Raw genomic sequence first — 22,523 nt, 5'->3', positions numbered from 1 at the left:
TTTTTTTTTTTAGTTCAGATTAGGAACATTGGCGGTAGGCATCCCATAAGCCACCATGGTCATGTTACATCTTTGAAACATAGTTGTTGACATTTTAGGGAGCTTAAAATCCTTCAATCATCCCATGGAAAAGAATACCCGAGCATGGTAGAGACCTGATTCAGAGGGGGTTCGGCTTAGGTCCAGTGCATGCGGTACTCTTTGGGGCTACTCAACCCATCTAGTGCTCGGTACTGGTAACTGAATACCAAGAAGCTAAAGACTTGAATGCTCACGTGGGATGAAGGTACTTTAATGGCCAAAATCTAGGGCATCCTTTCCCTATAGTTGATTCTTCGATTGTTGGAAGGTGTCGCTAGTTCTTTCAGGATGTTTCCCCAGAACCCATCAGAAAATATCTCCACAAGGCCTAGTTACTTTGAGAGTGGTAAGGATGAATAGGTCTTCTTAGGATCTTTTTTCACACGAAAAAACAAACAAAAACCATTTTTTGTTTGATTGATCACATATGCTAAAGTTAAAGGGAAAATAATCTTTTTATTTTTCAGTTTGTTTTATGTATGTGATTGATTTTCTTTGAAGAATCATCTCCTTACCTCACCATACAAAAAGTAGCGCACACTCTAATCGACACCATAGGGGACCACACAACTCCCTATTGATCTAGATGTTTCTTAAACCCCCCCATTATCGAGAGGTGTCCCAGGACTCTTGCCATTTAGGCATAGAGGACGTCATGCAAACACCATTTTAGGATCTTCCTTTATTGGTGCTAATTTTCTTGGGACCTCTCTTCATCAAAGCACAGTACCCTTCACGATCCCACAAATGTCCCCACATGCTACCCCTTTGGGAAGCCCATATACCACTCCTTTGGATAGTCCACAAGACACCCATCGAGGTAGTTCTCCTGAAATTTCCCCACAGAGGACCCGTTTACATATAACTATCCATAATAATTTCATAATGGCAGGATAACTCGCAGATCCTATCCTTAGATTCATTAAACCTACCAGATTTAAGTAAGCTAACCAATGACCCGATCACTCATAGCTAGAATTGGCCAGCTATGCCCACCAAGCTCCCTTCAGACATTCCAAAATTCGAAGGGAAATAGGGAGAAGACCTAGGAAACCATGTCATGAATTTTCACCTGTGGTGTTCATATAATAATATCACAGACGATATTATTCAATTATGACTATTTCAACACTCCCTTATTGGGCCTGCAGCAAAATGGTACATTGACCAGCCTTTTGCGTCACATGGAAACTTAAACTCACTAGCTACAACTTCATCACATTTTCCAGCTCTCAGTTCATCATGATTTGGGCCTGGAACTCCTCACCCACTTCAAAAAAATAACTTCTACCCACATATCAGATCATATACATGAATGGTGGAAACATCGTAGCTTGTGTAAAGCACAATTTGAAGACAAAGTCCTCCTCAACTTGTTTTTGAGATCCCTCACATTAAAAATTTCAAAAGACGTGGAAAATTCATCCCTGCATAACGAGGAAGAAGGAATTATCAAAGATCAACAATTAGAGATTATATACACCCAGTCTGGATACATCTATCATGTTCTTCCAGATGCTCTACGCCTGTAGACTTATAAAGGCACACCAGGAATATCCAATGTTGTTGATGGATTGATTGGGTCCATAACCCAAAACCAACTTAGCAACACCTACCAATACCCTAGATACTCGTTCAATGGCCAAGCATTTGATGCTATGAAAAATGCACCACCATTGCAACATACAGGATACTACCTCAGTCAACCCACATTGATGCAGAATACGGTCAGTAGGGTTAACCGATATAAGCTGCCTCATGGAGGCTCATATATTCCCCCATAGGGAAACCAATACTCCTCTAGGAATACAGACGTAATGTCCTCTTCCCAGAATCCATATACCAATCAGGGACAAGGAAACCAATATTATCCTTTCCCCGCACAACAACAGAATAACCCACCAACACAAAATAACACAAGGGTTAATCTAGTGCAACCTTCTCTTGCTCAACAACAAAAATCGGAGGAGAAGTTGAACCCAACTAACCCACCTAATGTTGCTAAGAAAAAACCAAAGAGAAAACCAAAGGGAGAACTCGAATAGGGGGGAAACAACCACCAATAACCCCCATGGGCACTGGTAAGGGGCAACCCTAACTGGAATCAAAACCAGGGATTGACCAACAACAACCCACATAAGAAAAACAAGAAAAAAAGTATATGGAATAATCATTCTTGTGTTATCTATGGGGAATACAATCATTATACCCATCATTGTCCTCAACTCCTTGAGTTAAAAAGGATACAGGACAATAGGGGGCAAGGAGGTCAACAAAATGTAGTAATGCAAGACCCTTTCCCCCATCAGGGAGTGGTTAACACTCAACAACAATCATCCCACCCACATCCTTCTGGAGGGAACCCCCATAACAATTCTAATCATGAAATTTTCATGACAGGAGAAGATATCCTCCTGCAAACGTGAAATAGAAGTTATGAAGCTCCCCTAAAGCCTAACCCTTCCACCTCAACCACGACAATACCTATAGGGTCATTGACCATTCCTCGACTTCCTATAGAACCTATGCCAAAGATGGTCAAATGACCTTTACGGTGATAAGAACATAACTCAAAAGCTTCTCATAACTACAATATAGTCGACAACTTAGCGCGATCACCATCATCTATGTCAACATTAGAGGTCCTGTAAACATGCCCAACCCAATGGAAAGCCTTACTTTCCACTCTAGGTGCAATTGACCCAGCTGATTCTTGCCTAATGGTCTTTGACTTGGATAAAGCTACCATCAATCGTTGCTTTCCAAATTCTAGTCTCAGTCCAAAACATCACCATCCATCGTTGCATTGTCGACGAAGGGGAATCCACATGTATAATGTCCAAATATGTTTGGAAAATGTTGGGATACCTTGAACTCAAGCTTTTTGACATCACACTTAGAGCATGTGACGGGCGCCCTTCAACTCCCGTAGGCCTATATCCTAGCATGCCAGTATAGATGGCTGGAAAAACCTTACTAATAGATATCAAAGTATTAGACACCTAGTTGGATTACAATATCCTGCTAGGCCGAAGTTACATGTACGAGATGTTAGTAGTCTCCTTGTCTGTGTTTAGGGTAATGATGTTTCCCCATGATGGAAAAATCATTACAATAGATCAACTCACATATTATGAGAAGAAGACATTACCTACATCTAACGGTTTGCTACCTTTAGCCTCATATTCTCACGAATGGATCACCACTTACATTGAACTCAACCCTGACCAATTTAAGCCATCAACACTCCTAGGGACATTCCCAAGAGACCCTCTTGTGATAGAGGAATTCCCCCAACCACAGGAGCACTAATGTGCATGATGACCTCATCAAACACCCCCCAAGCTCAAGAACCAGTTTTGGATACTAACAATACTGTTTTTACCGATATGAGTTTCCTACCATATTCCATCACTCAAACAACCTTCTTATTTCCCCCACATGGTTTTGTATCACACCAAGTCATCGCAATGCTCTTGTTTCCCCATATGTATCTCGCGATACTGGCCTGGTATTTGGTCGCTCAGGCCACGTCAGCAAGCCCAAGAATCGCTGTAATGGGCATAAGTCCTATTCCTCCTTAGGATATCATGACACCACAAGAAGCGTCTACACCATAAGTAGTGCCTGCACCAACACCAGCCGGTGTTAGAACAAGGGATAAGAAAAAAGGCAACAAGGTGGAAGCTTCAAACACTCCCTCCTTTAGGGTCCCTTAACCTTGTTCTTTGTGTGAAACAATTGGGCACCCCACCAATAGGTGCCCTGAGTTAAACGAGCTCAAATCTCTTTTGCATGCCCTAAAAGTGCCAATGAACCATCCTCCCCTACCATAGAAAAGAGAAAATCCATGCATCATAAGGCATTGCACACCAACCACACATGCGCCATATGTGTGGAATACGAGCATTACACTCATCATTTCCTCGAAATCCCTCGATATCGAGATGCGTTAGGTGCACTCACCCAAACCAATACCCCATTACTCCCAGCAGAGGATGGATCTAAAAACATTTTTACATCATAAGGGAAGAAGCTTCTTGCTCCTATCCCTTGTCTGGTCCATCAACCTCCCGCTATGATCGGAGGCAACCCGAACCAATGACACCCCTACCAGTGCCCACTTTCACTTTATGCGATGAACCAGATCATTTGATCAACCAATGTCCTGAATTAAGGGCATTTAACCAATTATATCCGGTTACCCACGTTGCTTAAAGAACCAGACCTAGGCACAAACATCACACTTTCTAGATTTGTTCAGGAAATCATCATGTGCGACACTGTCCCCACCTTTCTTGATTCCGTTCTTTGTTAGGATTCATGCAGCGATTTATCGTTGATAATTCTGATTTAGTCGAATCAGATACCGAACCATCATATCATACCCCACCATCAGGGAATGAAGCATCTAGGTCCATTTTATGTGTGTTTGAGGAGAAACGACCGCTAGTAGTGCAACAAGGCCCCATCATTACATCTCCCCCCACCATCATCAATCTAGATTGGGCAAAAAATGATCTAAGGTTGTTTGGAAAAAAAGATCACCCCTCACATGTGCCCTATGTGATAAACCCAACCATTTGGTAAATCAATGCCGCAAATTGAGTAAGTTTAATGACATCTTTCACTTAGTGGTCCAAATTCCACAAATCCATCTCTCCAATCAAGATAAAATCACACGCTGTTATTGTCACATCTTCTCTTAATCACATCATATGGGGAATTTTCAGTACCTTCCATGTTTTTTCGCTATGAGAGCAACACTAAGACAAAATCACATTAGGAAATGCCAATAGTAAGATCCAGAGATGACTACCACCCTAGGACGTCTGATCTCATGACATAAACCAAGTGTCAACGTCTCATACTATGAGAAATACTGCCACCCACACTATCTATTCGGTTAGTTCTAGTCCAGTGTGCAGTATTTGTACCAATACCTCTCATAGCACCGAGACATGTCATATGTTACAAACATTTTGGCAGCCTAGGATTCAACATAAAACTCATATTAAGGAAGTTATTTTTCCCCTTGTACACCAACAAGAATGCAAGAAATTCCTCCCACGCGACATCAACCCACCATAATTGAAATTCTACCACCACCTAATGTTGACAACACACAACACCATATACGATTCATTTCCTCATCCGTAGGAACCATGATTTGTGTTGTCTTCTCATCATTTTTTGGTGTCAAGATCGCAAAATCCACCTCACCAGTGGTAACACCATCGATGGTGCAGACCCATCCCATCTGCACTTTGTCAACCTCGCTTGGTTCTACGACATCAACCAACAAATCATATTCTTGCTTGTCGACTAGCACAACCAGGTCTGAACCCCAACCTCAAGACCTGGCGCAACCCAAGTCAACACTAGATAATATTTTTCACTCAAATGAAGATATTCTAGAAGCCATGAAAGAACATGAATGTCCTTGGGACGCCATGCACCATCGTTCATTTTTTCTACTTGAAAAAACATTTGTACCCACTAGCGCACCAACCCACAATATCTGTGCCATCGAGTCAAAATATTTCCTCCCACCAGGAAAGGTTGATTGGTTCAAAAATCCCATCCCAACACCCAATGCATTTGAGGAAGGGAACATGTCAAATATTTCACCTACCATCAAGGTAAATATTTCAAACAAACCTGGAAAAGTCGAAGAGATCTCCTTGGGGGCAGCATGCTCTCCAAAAGAAATAACCACATACACATCCTTGTTCCAAGAATACAGGGATATTTTTGCGTGGGATTTCTCTGAGATACGAGGCATCAATCCCCCCCATTGTGGAACATCATATTGACATGTGCCCTGAAATCCTGTCAGGAAGAAACAACAACAATTACAAACAATGTTATCGATGAAACGAGAACTATTATATCAAAATGAGAACTCTAACCAAAAAACCCCCAAAAACATCAAAAAACAACCTAAAAATGAAAAGTGTTGATGCTGGAATAACCTTTTTTTTTGGGGTAAATTTTCAACATTTTTAAAAAATGGAAGTAAAATCCATTTTTTGTGTGCAAAAAATACCATTAAAATGAAAAGTGTTGATGTTGGAATAAAGTCCTTTTTTATTTTATTTTTATTTTTCTTATAGGGTAAATTGTCAACATTTTTTAATAATGTTGTTAAAGATAAAATTTCATGACTCTGAAAAACCTTAAAATTCCTACTATAGGCATGACATTAAAGATAAAATATCACGTCTCCTTAAAATTCCAACGATTTTTAGGCATGATATTAAAGATAAAATATCATGTCCTTGAAAAGCCTTAAAATTCCAAGGATGACATTAAAGATAAAATATCACCTGTGTGAAAAACCTTAAAATTCCAACAATTTCTAGCCATGGTGTTAATATTATTTTAAAAAATATTACCATTTAATTTATATTAATTTGTTTTAAGTTTATCATATTAACAATTTATTAAATATAATGTCTTTTTCTATATAATGTATTGAAGTCACTAGATATGAAACATTTCAGTGATGATGAAAGAACAACTTTACAAAAAAAATGAATTTATATGTGATTTTAAAATTTTTGATACTTTCTGCATTAAAACATTTTTTTTGGAAATTTGTGTAACTATTTTATTTTTTAATTATTTTAAGATTTTGAAATTTGCAAATTGTTTTTTAAAATTATATTTCATTATTGAAAAATATATATATATTATAGTTTTATAATAATAATAATAATAATAAGGGCTACATAGTAGCTAGTACCTGCTTCATAGCTTAAATATAGCTTAATTAAACTAAAAAATAATAAAGACAAAGATTCCATCACAAAAATAAAACATCTAATAAAATATTGTATTATTTAATACCATCACCAAAAAATAAGAAATATGATTAACTAATATTGTTATTATAACATATAGACACTTTAATATATACGTGTGTGTGTGTTTTACTTTTTATTAATATATATAATATTTATAATTAAATTTATTAAAATATGTTTTTAATGTAATAATAAGTCATCTTAAATTGGAAATATGGAGAAAAACTATAGTTTATGAAAATGGAAATAATAGGAAAAGAGAAAAAAAATAAAATCAAAATGTTAAATAAAAAAGGAATAAAATGAAAAACAAAAATTAGTAACTAATAGAAATGGAAGTTACCAAACGATCCATAATAAGACCTCAACCAATCACCTTACAAATAAATAAATTTAAATAATAATAAAAAATAACAAAATTTGAACTACTAATGTTCAATTATGGATAAACAACAAAAAAATTTGGTAAAAAACAAACTAATAGGCAGTCAAAGCATAATTGAATGCTTAATACTATGCTTGTTGCAGGTATAATAATTTAATATTAAAATTATATTTCTTTTGAATTTAATAAATCAAAACTAATAAACATATTAAAAATTATGCAAAAAAAAGTAGTTTCCAGAATTCTATCTACAAGTACACTACCAAAAAAATTGTTCTCCTAGACTTATTACTTCTACATATTTTTTATTTTGACATATATATCTGTTCAAATATATTGAGAATATGAAAACATTGAAAAAATAAAAACTAGAACAAAAAAAACACAATTCAAAAAAAAAAAATAATAAGCAAAGAAAAATATATATCAAAACATAAAAAAAATGACCCAAAAAATACAATATAAAAAATATATATAAAAAAAAGAGAAAAAAACAAACATAAAAAATGTAAAAAAAAAAAAACAAAATTGAGATTAAAAAAAGAAAAAAATTTAATAAAAAAGAAACATAAAAAATAAATAAACAATATTGATGAGATAAATTTAACAAAAAAAAGCAAACAAACAAAAATATTAAAATAAAATAAACATTGAAAAAAACACAATAAAAATCATTAAAATAAAAAACTTTAAAGGAAATAAATAAGGAAAAAAACATCAAAAAAAACTTATAAAAACACATCACATAAAAAGCAAATATAAAAAGAAAAAAAGCCTCATAAAAATGTAAAAAAAACCAAATTAACTTTATATATATTACAAGTTAATTTGGTTCCACCTATGCCTTGATTGTTGTTTTTTCCTTCTAATTGTTTTCAAGGATTGAAACAACTGCCGAGTTATTTGGATTCTCTACTTGTTTGTTCTGTACTTCCTCATTTTCTTCTCCCTCCTCTTGAGAGCCTTGTTGTTTTTTTGTCTCCACATGTCGCTAGGTTTCATCCATTTCTTCATCCTCATCATCTGATGATGGAGGGTCTCACAATTGCCATCCTTTTTTCTTTTGCAGTCTCTTCTTTGTTTTTTTCTTTGCTTGTTTGCATGTGTTTTGCAAGTGCCCTGTTTGATGGCAAACCTTGCATCTAAAGGCAGTGTTTTCAAAATCTAACCACTGTATCCATTTGAAGTCTTTATGTGTCAGGTGAATACAATCCGGAAGGCCTTTGCTTAAATCCATCTCCACGCAAATACGAGAAAAAGTGAAGATCCCTTTGTCCATTCTTTCTCGATCCATCTTTAGGAACCTTCCCAAAGAGTTTCCAATGCCTTCTAGGACCTGATGGTGCCAAAAAGGGAGCGGAAGGTTATGTAGCCTTACCCACACTGACATTTTTGTAACCACCATTGATTTTGCATAAAAACCAAGAAACCATGGGGATATGAAGAGGCCTGCCCTTCCCCAGAACCATGGTCCATCATTTATAACATAATTATGATCTTTTTGGGTATCAAATTGAACCACAAAAAAACCTTTTTTACACACATAAATATTGCAATCTCTGGTCCAGTTGAGGTAAATCAGCTCACTTAGATCTTCATATTTGGGCCAAAAACCATTAAATCAACAAATGATAGATTTTGCTTGTAAATTATTGAAAATACCACTTACTTTTGGTAATTCTATAAACAGATCTGGGGCCTTTTCCATCTTTTCTACAATGAATGGGCCTGCGATTGTCAGATTTGGGTTTTAACTTTTGTTTGTCTAGTGTGGCATCTTTCCCTCTTAATGCATCTTTGAAAGAAGCCTGACCCTTGTCTGTTGTTGATGATGTAGCTAGTGTGTTTACTCTTGGGGCACCTCCTTGTAGTCTTAAATTTTGAATAATGGTAGAGTTATTTTGAATACCATAGCCTTTCAAGTGGATCTCTTCTTGCAACACTTTCCCAAAAAAATTAGATTTTTAATGAAGCAGAAATCTATGAAATTTTGGGCCTTTTGCTTCAGATTTGTCACTCTATCCGTGCCCGAGACACATAACATTATCGATTTCCCAGAAATGGTTTTGATAAAAACTTGATACAAGTCCTCTGGATCTAGGATCGACCCTATATTGTCGCCTTTGGAATTTTGTCCTCTATTTATCTCCATGCTGGTTTTCTCTGTGCTTGATGGTTGGGTCCAAAACCCCAAATTGCATAAAACGTTCCTCTTCTCAGCCTTTGCTCATTCCCTCAAACCGTGCCCATCACTATTGGATACGGATTTGTTCTTTACATGCATCATATAACCATTGCTTATCCTTGGAATCACCATGGCAGAGTCATAGACCATCCCAAAGGAGGAAGAGACATTGTTTACGACCCATCTCTCATCCCATAAGCAGATCTGGGTGTTTGGGCATGAGTAGATAATGCATGCAGTCTCTATTCTCGCTGACACCAATATTGGGGAGCCCACATCGAACACCCAGGTGGGTCGTAGACCTTCATAGAGGATCCTTGCCTCAACTAACGACTATGTCCATGGCGAAATTAGTCCTGATGAGGCCTTATCACATCCAACTGCAGATCTCTTTGGAATAGAGCAGGTTTGCTGTAGGAAACTGTCAGAAGTAAGACCACGACAGACACCACATGAGCAGAGGAGCACTGAACCCTTTCTCCGTGAGTACTCGAGATAATAGAACGAGATCCCAAGCCAAATTGCAACGTTGTACCTTTCACAATGATTCCCCTGAACCTTAATTCTCTCCATCGTTTCTTTTCATTTTTTTTTGAAATGTATATTTTTTATTTTATTTTAATTATTTTTAATTTTTAATTTTAATTATTTTAATTTCTTTTTAAACTCTTTTTTTTTTTTTAATTTTTAATTTTGAATTTTGAATTTTTGTTATTTATTTATTTATTTTTATTTTTAATTATTTATTATTATTATTATTATTTTTAATTATGCATTTTTTTTTATTTTGAACTTTAAAAAAGAATTGTTTTTAATATTTTTTTTTCCTTAAATTATGTGTTTTTTTGAAAAATTTTCCTTTTATTTATTTATTTTTATTTTTTTCTTTAAATTTTTGTTTTTTGTTTTTTGTTTTTTTGGTTTGGGTCATGTTTGTTTATTTTTTATTTTTATGTTTTATTACCAACATGAAAATCACCAACGTTTAAAAAAATTTATCCACACTTAATACATTAAAAATTTAAACTGTAAAAACAAACCCTCTAAACAAAAGGGGTTGATGTTGCATCAACACTTTTCAAAATTAGCATGAAAATCACTAACATTTAAAACAAATGTTCATACTTGATACATAAAAAAATTTAAAGTGTAAAAAATAAGCCCTCTAAAAAAAATGGGTTGATGCTACATCAACACTTTTCAAAATCAACATGAAAATCAATAACATTTAAAAAAATGTTACATAAGAAAATTTAAAGTGCCAAAAATATGCTAAAAAAAGGTTATTCTGAATAACCACTTTTCAAAATCATGGGTTTTTTTTGCTACCTCAAAAAAACAGGTAACCGGTAATTTTATCGTTTGATGGTAACTATGTTTACATCCTTCTAAGGTTGAAGCAATCAAACAGGAAATCGATATACTCCACAAAGATGGGTTCATCTATCCTATCACTTACACGTCTTTGGTTTCTAACCCTGTACTAGTCATGAAAAAGCAAGGCATCATCCGTGTTTGTACTGATTTCAGAGATCTGAACAAAGCTTGTCCCAAAGACAATTACCTGACGCAATTCATCGACCAAGTCATCGACGCTTGTGCCAATCACGAGGCCCTATCCTTCATGGATGGGTTCTCTGGGTATAACCAAATCCAGATTCGCCATATAGATTAATACAAAACAACATTTACAACCCCTTGGGGTACATTCACATACCAAGTTATGCCTTTTGTTCTTAAAAATGTTGGCGCCACATTCTAATGAGTCATGAAATATATCTTCCACAATTTAGCTCATCTTATCCTCGCATATCTAGATGATCTTATAGTACGATCCAAGAAGTGTGCTAACCATCAAGAGGATCTCCACGTGGTCTTTCAGAGATGTCAACAATATAACCTACGCTTGAACCCTCTCAAGTGTGTATTTTGTGTCAATGTCGGAAGACTATTGGGTTTCATAGTTTCCCAACAAGGTATTAGAGTTGACCCTCTCAAAGTCCAAGCCATTAAGGAGGTACCACCTCCAAAAACATTAAAATAGTTACAAAGCTTGCAGGGTAAGGCCAATTTCTTATGACGTTTTTTCCTCGATTACACTACTTGCGCGCAAGGTTTCTTGCACCTCCTTCGTCAGGATATTCCCTTCCATTGGGATGATCAAGCTAAAAAATCATTTGAAGCTTTAAAAGATGCATTATCTCAAGCTCCTTTGATTAGCCCACCCGACCACAACAAAGATTATACCCTATACCTATCAGCGTCAGATGTAGCCATCGTTGGGGTGTTAGTCAAGAAAGGACTAGATAACAAGGAGCAAGTAATTTATTACGTCAGCAAGAAGTTATCCGAACCTGCATTGAAGTATGAACCAGAAGAAAAAATTGCCTTAGCTCTCATACATTTTGTATAGAAGATTCAACATTATATCATCCTTCAGACCACTACCGTAATAGTAGCTATTAACCCCATGAGGTATCTTCTCACTTGCCGTATGATGAACCACAAATATGCTCGATGGATTGTTATTCTATAATAATTTGATCTACAATTTAATTATCCTAAGAGCAAAAAGGAACTCATCCTCATTGAGTTCATCATAGATCTCCCAACAGAGACCCAAGGCTCTCTCGTTAATGATGCTCTTCCCAATGAACATCTATTTTTAGTATCAACGGACGACCCCTGGTACGGTGACATCCTCCTCTTTTTACAAACTCAAAATTTCAAACCCCAGCTTACCCATGATGATCGGAGGCACATATGCCACCATGGCCCCCGTTACCTCCTTCTGGGGGATGTCCTCACCCACCAACAAGCCGAGAAAGCCTTAAATGATTTCCATAGCAAGGATTACAGTGACCACCTCGCGGGGATGTCCACCGCCCAAAAAATCCTCTGTGCCGGTTATTTCTGACCGACTCTCTTCCACGATTGCATACAAGCAGTGAAAATATGTGACCAATGGCAACGATACGCTCATAAGGCACGAGCAACACCCACTCCCATACATCCAGTCATTGTGGCCATCCCCTTCTGCAAGTGGGGCATTGACTTCATGACCCGTAACACCCCATTATCTGGAAACCACAAGTACATTGTGGTTGTTGTTGACTACTTCACCAAATGGGCAGAAGTAATGCCCACATATAATAACACTGCAGAAATCGTGACATGATTTAGTGTTGCCAAGGAGTTGGTTTCAGACCATGGTAAACATTTCGAGAACGAAATATTTCAAGAGCTATTGCAACACCTTTTTTTCTTTCACGAGTTTGCTTCACCATACTACCCTTAGTCCAATGGTTAGGTATAAGTTGTCAACAAGGTACTCAAAACCATGTTGCACCGCATGGTGAACAATCACAAAACCAATTGACACCATATGGTGTTAAGAAAAGTCTTTTGGTAGAAATCACATAAGAGAAATGTTTTTGGCCTTCGCGTTTCGAACCAACAAGTGTGGTTCATCATAAGGACCAGATGAAGAGGCAAACCATGGAAAAGGCTTAAATTGAGAGCAATGTAGAGACCATAATTTCAAGTAACGGCTATATTTGAACAATAATATTAAAATTATGATATTAATTTATTAATATATTAAAAACAAATATTATTAAGTAACGACTATATTATTTTCCATAAACTAGCTGTTTAATATAGTCATTACTTAATAATATTTGTTTTTATATATTAATAATTTAATATCATAATTTTAATATTATTGTTAAAATATAGCCATTACTTGAAATTGTGGTCTCTACTTTGCTCTTTATTTAAGCCTTTTCCATGGTCTGCCTCTTCATCTGGTCCTTATGATGAACCACACTTATTGGTTCGAAACATGTCGGCCAAAAAAAAAATAATCTCTTATGTGATTTCTACCGAAAGACTTTTCTTAATTCATTATGGATCACAAAAGCCTTAATCCAGAAACCATATGGTGTTCTCAGCCCTGTGGGCATACTACATAGCAATCAAGGCATCTACAGGGTTCACACCCTTCCAATTAGTATATGGGGTTGAAGTTGTACTTCCCATTGATTGTGAGATCCCTACCTTACACTCTGACATTGAGCTTCTTAGTGACACAAAACCTTTGGAACAAAGGTTGGTACAATTGGATCTTGTTGATGAAATTCGATGAGAATCCCTCCAGAATAACAAATCACACAAAATGAGGGTCAAAGCCTCATTCGATCGCAACATCACCCCTCAGAGTTTTACCAAAGGGGAGTTAGTCCTCCACTACGATGTTTCCCAAGAAGTGGTAGGACCCAGGAAGTTCAAAACGCTATGGAAGGGTCCATACATTATAAAACATTTCCTCCTCAAGGGTGCATACATCTTGTCAGAACTCGATGGGACTTGCCTAAAATATCTTATCAATGGTCTCTACCTCAAAAAGTTTCACCCATAAAGTGCTTGAGTAAAACCCTAGAATGTATATGTATGCACCATGACTTATTTTCTATATGATGATCACCTCATCGTGTACCCATTCTAAAATCACTCTCTCATCATGTGCCACAGATGGATCATCTACTATCCTATCATCATGGATTTTCTGATGGTGCCTCTCGATGGTCGTAAAACCTCACTGTTGCAGCCTGGGCCATATACTCTCCTGACCAGACACCTTGTCTCTCTAACAAACTTTGTATTAGGTCAGCTACCAACAATAAAGCTGAATATGAATCCATCATAGGTCTCTTGGCCAATGCCTACCACTTAGGTATACGTCACTTGCATGTATTCCTTGATTCCCAGCTGAACAAGACCTTTCAGGTTCGTGATTCACGTCTTTTTTGGAAGTATCTCTATTCACAAATGTTAGCTCGACATTTTGATCTTATCACATTCACATTTACACATATACCAAGGGATCAAAATCATACAACTGATTGTATATTTAATCAAATCCTGGACTGGCATACATCACATATATATAACCATCAAGATACATAAACCATGAGCATAATATCCATCTCAAACAAATGTAGAAATACATCAAAAGTATAGACGCATAAGACACATCATAAGAGTCGCCAAAATATATCATCTTGTATATACATATAAAAAATATATGAGTACAAAAAATGGTTGTACATCCACTGGCTCATGGCCAGGAAAAATAAGTCCCAAAAATAGGGGAGCATCCTCATAATAGTTGCTTTCCCTGGTACCTAGATCCTATCATCTAGGGTCAAGGCCCTCCTCTCCCCTCCTGAGGACCAATCTTTGCATCAGGAGCCAAAACCAGACCGGATGTGGCCACTGCCATTGTGCTGTGCCGAAGGATTGGTCTGAGTGCCTAATCATGAACCATCACTGTCTCTACTACCACCTCCCCGAATCCTGCCCAACCATCCTCGAGCATCCCCCTCATCAAAATTGTAATTTGGTCCCAATCATATTCATAATCTCAGAGTTTCATTTCCATAACTGCTAGCTGAGCCTCTGCTACATCAACATGCTCTTGATGTCTCCCCGCCTCCCCAACTAGAGATGATCTCCTCCCCTCACCAGAGGGTCCACCAATCTCGAGTTGTTGGTGCTGCGCTGACCACTCAGGATCCTCCTCTTGGACATCACGACCACAATGTCACTGTGGAATAATTGGATCACTAAGCACCCTCATGCATTGTGGATTATTTCCTACCAAATAGGCAACCGGTCGCCCATGAAACCCTACATTTGCAAAAACAAAGAAATGATATCAACATCATATAAACAAAAGTGTGTCATAAAAGATATATGTCAACAAACTGAAAAGTAGAAATAAAACATGTCACATAACTACTAGCCCCCATGCATCACTGGGAGGAAGACCCATATCTGGGTCACCCATAAAGTCCACTCCATGATACAACAACTCCAAAATCATTTGAGGGTTGGATAGAAACCAACCCTCCACCTACGTGTTCCAAGGAATTGCTATGGCTTGGCAATTTTTTGATTCACAAGTATTTCTAAAATGGCTCATTTTCGCCACTCTTGTCCTCTGATGTTAATTTGAGGTGCATGCAATTTGAAAGTTCATTACTTGGCATTTTAGGTTGAATAAATTCATGAGGTTTAAACATATGCAAATTTTGAGAAATGCATGGGATAACTTGAAGATTCATGAGGTAAACTTACAGTCAATATTCTTCCAAGTATGCATTAACAGGTTCATCTTCATCTGTTGTTAATTTTCTCTTTTTCATAGTTTACTTCTTATTTTTATTTTGTTTCTTTTGCAGGTCTTCATTGACTTGATTTTGGAGACTTGAGATAAGAAAGAAGCCAACCCTTTATAATCTGCAACATGTTCAGGGAAGTATTTGTTGTTTCATCAGAATTTGGGTATTCTTTAGTTTTGCTTCTATTCATTAAAACCTTGATACACCTTTTGTATTTAATTAATGCATTATTGGAAGATTCGTATCAGATCCTTATAATATCATAACTTTCCTCATAAGAAAGTTACGATAAAATCATTCTCCGATCAAATATTCCCGATAGTTAATATAATTATTAAAGGGGCTTTTGTTAAAAAGCAAAGTTGAGTTGGGTGCTTCCTTTTAAATTAAATACTTTAAGAGCCACCGGCCCCACAACTTCTACTTGGCATATCAGCCTTCACAAATATCATAACTTATAAAGTGTGTCGCGCTCAAAACTTCCGATATCTCAATAATCCCGATGTCTCCTACTTCTGATATCCAATATTCTCGTCTTCATCCTATATCGGGACTTTCATATCAGATGCTTTCTCTTTAAATCCCTGATATACTATCGTCGATATAAAATTTCCGATATCACTTCCTACCTCCGCTTATTATTCATTATTTCTTTAATATGATTTATCAGAAGTTTCATATATCGTAACTTTCAAAGTATAGCTAAGTGATTTTTTCTGATATATTTCCTTCGATACGTTGATGTGCACAGACCAATGTGAATTCACGTTTTTATGTTTAGCAATATGAGTCAATAATCATATTCCACCTCTCATCGATGTAGCTAAAATGAAATAATTACAATTTTTATTGTTCAGATTTGCTACAAACGGAGGAAAATTTGCACAAAAATCTTGCAACAAATGATCTTATCCATGATTTTATCTATGCCTATTCTGAATCTTACAATATCAAAGCTGAGTTGAACCATTGCACCACACTCGTTTATATGGTTTTCGTTTTAGTCATATTACTTTCTTTCAAAGGGACTCAGAGCCTCTAATTGGTGAATTTTGGAATCTCGATCCTCTACTTTTCATTTTTCCGAGATCTTTCCTTAGAATTTTGGAATTTCTGGCTTATTGGACTCTTGGGTTTGTATTATATCGGAAGATTTTTTTTTTTTTTTTTTGAGATTTACCTCTCTGAGATACAAATTTCCTTTTCCTCCACTATCACGTCCATTACACTTAGCAAAGGAAATGGCCCCTATTTCACTGTCTTCACTGGAATCTTGTGGTTTCAAAGTCTTATAAGTTGATTTGAGATTCAGAAAGGTTTTCGAGATCTTTGACACCTGATTTATTCTCATATTTATTAAATCTTGGACTCCTTTCCTCAGAAGATTATTTTACAGGTAAATGTAAGTGTTGTTGCAATCATTTTTACGAAACTTCAAGTTATCTCATTATCAGAATGAAAGTAATTGGAAATAATTTATAAACTCTTACAAAACTTTTACCTCCTATACATGATTGTTTGATGTACTATAAAGGAAACGTTCCCACATTATACATTTAAAAAATATTCAATATTGGGCATGATCAATATCATAAGTTTTGTTTGTAAAAGTTACAAAAAAAAATTGTTTCAAGATCTTGCTTCCCTTTAATATTCTAAATATCACGGGTTCTTATATTGGAGGTGAAATTTAACTAAACTTCTAAAAACAAATGTCGCCAGAAACTTTATGAAGAACATTCTTAGTTTATCATAGTTTTTCCCATTAAGAATTTTTGGAAAACTTGATTTCTCACCTTTCACTTTGGTTCTCTTGGAAACTCGTAACTTTAGAATATCGAGTTAAGTATCTTCGTAGGTCTCTGATCAATTCATTTTGATATTTTACTATGCTCACATGAAGTCTTGTTTTATTATCTTTGTATATATGATACTTTCATGTTATCATGGTGGTCGAGAGCTTGGATGTATTTTAATCGTAATTTCGTCAAATCCAAGTATTCATTCATCAGGGTGAATTTGTGACTTTAGGGATATACATTCTTCATAGTTTGTGCACATGTGCCTCTTTTACTCCTCTCGAAAATCTGCGTGGATAACGAGAAATTTCATCACGTGTGGTTTGTTTACATTTTTTCCCTTGGATCATTATTGGATGCACATTTTATTATCTCAATCATATTTTAGTGATCATCTTCATTTGTGTTTCAAGGCACTCATGAGAAACCACTGTGGTAATGTAGCATTTGATAAGGAATTTGGAATTGGTAAAGGTAATGGACCATAGTTAATTCATGTTTGAATTCTATTTTATTTGAATTTTTTATATGTCGCTTCATACTTATCATATAAAGATTCAAGTCCTATTCATATACATAATTGCTACATTATTTGGGATTTTGAATCGATTTCAATATTTTGGGGCTGATATAAATTCAGAATGAAAAAAAAAAAACTAAGAGAACAATCATCGCTGCAATTCATAAATAAGCATATCTTCATTCTCTTTTTTGATGGATTTGGTTTACTTTAGATTCCTTGAACATGAAACATTGTTTTCTTTTAGTTTACTGTTTGCCTTAATTCAAATTTAATAAATGATGACTTTGGGTCAATAATATTTCAAAAAATTCAACTTCTTCATACTTTTAATTCTAATTAAAAGAATAGGTTATTTTTAATGGAGAAAATGATATCTCCCAAGTAACATTAAATGAAATTATCTAATGGTAAGTTTCATATGTCCACTTTCATTCATTCTTATTTATTTACTTTTGGTTTCAGTTTTGTTTTTAGTTTTTTGTTGATATAAAACTATGTTTTTGGAGCTCTTCACAAACTTTTCACGCCTCTACCAGATCAGATTTGGAGATCATTCTCCTTTCTCTGGTTTGCCTTCAATTTTTTGGAGAAGTAGTAATGATCCACATCGAATCAGCTAAACTGGGGAGTTTCATAACATTTATTCTATTTCTTAAGAATTTCTCTAATTAGAAAATGGTTGAGATGCTTTTATGCAGGTTTTTATTTGAAACAAGAAAATTTGCAGCAGACAAAGACTTCTCATTTAGCTTATTATCTATCTTCATTGCTATTCACCCTTTAATTTCAGAAGCTTAATCGCTTATAACTCCTTAGGATAAAATTTACTAGATTCTCAACAAAAAATAAGCGTTCACATGATTATATTCTTTTGCTTCTTTTGTTGAGACATTTGTATACGTAGTCTTGTTGGGGTTTATCGTTTAAATTTGAGATTTTTTCTTTTAGCTTTCACTTTCTTCATTTTACATTTTTAGAGTTTGATGATTTCTTTTTCTACTTCTGTTTGGAGTTCTTTTCCTTTTGCTTTCAGTTTTGGTTTGATTGTGGTGACTTTGCCATAATTTATATGGAAGGTCTTTTCCTCACCCAACAATGGTTGGCATACATGGAAATTTTTTACTCTGTTTATTTCAGTGAATTTCATTTATCATCAAAGGTATATCTTTATGGAACCATAAAACCCTCTTTCTTTAAATATTTTTCATGGAGGAACACACATATTTTATAAGTGATATAGTTCACCTTTTCAAGGAAAGAACTGATCTGAGTTCAACTCAATGAATCCTTCCCACCCATCCACTTTATAAAAAACCTCGGATTTATAGTCGCGGGAAAATAATTTGGAGCCAACATTATAAAAATATTATATCCATTAACATAAGTCTCTATTACCATCCCGCCTCTTTCACTCAAGTACATCATATACTAAAAGCTTGCAAATGCGCTTATCAAAAGGGTGATTAAAAGAGGAAGCATGGTAAATACAAGTAAACTCGTCGTGGCTATGAACGCTCACTGGTAGCGGGGCTAGGATTGTATGGCATAAATTGCAACTTTGCTAGGGTACTGTTCAGGCTCATTGGCAGCGAAGCAATTTCACAGACCATTCATAAAAATGTATATATGCTTTATCAAAAAACTCCTATCTGTACCTTCTTCTATTTCTCACATGAGGTAATTTAAATTTTTTTTTTTTTCCAAAAATTGGATTCATGATTTTTACTCAAGTCTTCTTTTGAGTACTTATCTTTTTAAATTCATATTGATTAATCTATCTATGTTTGACACATGGAAATATTTTATTGTTTGATGATTCAATGGACTCCATTATTTTTAACCTCTGGGTAAATTAAAGTACATTATCTTTAACTAAAGATAACTAGTTCTTCCTAGTGTGTCGCCAGTGTTGTAATGAAAACTCAACACCCCCATTTTTGACTTATTTATTTTAAATAATGGGGACCCTTTCCATAAATTTTTGCTAAATCACCTTTTTAATATTTTCTTTTGGTTAAGTGTCCTACAATTTTTCCATTTTTCCATTTTCATCGGATTTCTATTTTGATTGCTTCATTGAGTTCACTTTTCGCTAGCTTTCCATCGGTAGTTGTTTCATCTCATTTGGTTACACAATTTACAAATGGTGCTCATCCAAAGTTCGATAATTTTTACCGCTTAGGTTAAAAAATGTACAAAATATATATTATTTTAATTTTTGTAAATAAATTAGTAATTCATTGTAAATATTAATTCTTATTTAATTTTTACTATTTTTTTATTTTTCACTAACAATCCTACAAAATCGCCCAACCAAATTGTAGAACAATTAAAATTATATGTTTTTGGGATCTTGGTAATTGATTCAAATTTCTAATTTTAAAAGAAATTACGAGACCCGAAATATCGAAATTAAAGTGGTTGTAGTTCATTTTTTAGGATTTTTAATTACCAAAGTGGTTGTAGTTTATAATGGAGGAGTTCCACTCCAAGTGGGCCCCACTTGGCCTCATCTTCTCCATTTCTTTACAAAAGTCCTCATAAAATTTTCCCGATATTTCAAATGAGTCCCGATATTTCAAATTTTCCCGATATAATTTTTTTGTGATATCCCGATATTGGATATCAGATATTGGGTTTTTGGTTTGTGCGCACTTAAGAAACTTACGATATTAATTAAGTTCCAATATCCAATAATAAATTATGTCGTGGCTATTTTTTTTTAACATAGGTTCTCATCTCCATGTACCTCTCATCTGTCCTCCTCCATTTATTTCAATCCAACATGGATCTTACAGCGATATAATGTTTGGTTTGGGATTTGTTATATGAAGATTTGTATATTATATTTAATATATTAAAATTAAAATTTTAATATAATTTAATTATAATTATAATATATTATAATCCTGCTCTTTTTACGAACTCAAAAATTCAAACCCAAGCTTATCCATGACGATTGGAGGCACATATGCCACCATGCCCCCCGTTACCTCCTTCTGGGGGATGTCCTCTATCGACGAGGTATCAACACCATCCTACGTCGATGCCTCAACCACCAACAAACTGAGAAAGCCTTAAATGATTGCCATAGAAGGGCTTGTGGTGACCACCCCTCGGGGATGGTCACTGCTCAAAAAATCCTCCGTGCCGGTTATTTCTATCCCACTCTTTTCCACGATTGCATACAAGCAGTCAAAAGATGTGACCAATGCCAATGATACACTCATAAGGCACGAGAAACACCCGCTCCCCTACATCCAGTCATTGTGGCCGACCCCTTCTACAAGGGGGGCATCGACTTCACGACCTATAACCCCATATTATTTGGAAACCACAGGTACATTGTGGTTGTCGTTGGCTACTTCACCAAATGGGTAGAAGTAATGCCCATATATAACAACATCACAGAAATCGTGACACAATTTTTCTTTAACCATGTCATAACACGATTCAGTGTTCCAAAGGAGTTGGTTTTAGACCATGGTAAACATTTCGAGAACGAAATATTTCAAGATCTATTGCAACACCCTTTTTTCTTTCACAAGTTTGCTTCACCCTTAGCCCAATGGTTAGGTAGACGCTGTCAACAAGGATCTCAAAACCATGTTGTAGTGCATGGTGAACAATCACAAAACCAATTGACACCATATGGTGTTAAGAAAAGTCTTTAGGTAGAAATCACTTAAGAGAAATGTTTTTGGCTAACATGTTTCAAACCAACGAGTGTGGTTCATCATCAGGTCCAGATAAATAGGCAGACCATGGAAAAAGCTTAAATAGAGAGTAATGTAGAGACCATAATTTCAAGAAACGACTATATTTGAACAATAATATTAAAATTATGATAATAATTTATTAATATATTAAAAACAAATATAATAATATTTGTTTTTAATATATTAATAAATTAATATCATAATTTTATTATTGTTAAAATATATCCATTACTTGAAATTATGGTCTCTACATTGCTCTCTATTTAAGCCTTTGCCATGGTCTGCCTCTTCATTTGGTCCTTATGATGAACCACACTTGTTGATTCGAAACGCGTCGGCAAAAAAAAAATAAAAAAAATTCTTATGTGATTTCTATCGAAAGACTTTTCTTAATTCATGATGGATCACATAAGCCTGAATTCATAAACCATATGGTGTTCTCAACCTTGTGGGCATACCGCATAGCAGTCAAAGCATCTACAAGGTTCACACCCTTCCAACTAGTATATGGGGTCGAAGTTGTACTTCCCATTGATTGTGAGATCCCTACCTTACACTTTGACAACGAGCTTCTAGGTGACACGAAACCTTTGAAGCAAAGGTTGGTACAACTGGAGCTTGTCAATGAAAGTCGACGAGAATCCCTCCAGAATAACAAAGCACATAAAAAGAGGGTCAAAACCTCATTCGATCACAACATCACCCCTCAGACATTTACCGAAGGGGAGTTAGTGCTCCGCTGCGATGTTTCCCAAGAAGTGGTAGGACCTGGGAAGTTCAAAACACTATGGAAGGGCCCATACATTATAAAACATTTACTCCTCAAAGGTGCATACA

General features: G+C 35.5%; 1 pseudogene; it reads right to left on the bottom strand.

Annotated features, from left to right (window-relative positions):
- The window catches only part of LOC149151000 (beta-fructofuranosidase, cell wall isozyme-like), an 84,259-nt pseudogene that overhangs the window by 51,498 nt on the left and 10,238 nt on the right, over positions 1-22,523 (bottom strand).

This window comes from Pinus tabuliformis, chromosome 9, assembly GCF_031772625.1.
Source record: "Pinus tabuliformis cultivar Carrire ecotype Pingquan chromosome 9, CPIR1, whole genome shotgun sequence".
NCBI classification, from domain to species: domain Eukaryota; kingdom Viridiplantae; phylum Streptophyta; class Pinopsida; order Pinales; family Pinaceae; genus Pinus; species Pinus tabuliformis.
This window is presented reverse-complemented; position numbering and strand designations above follow the sequence as displayed.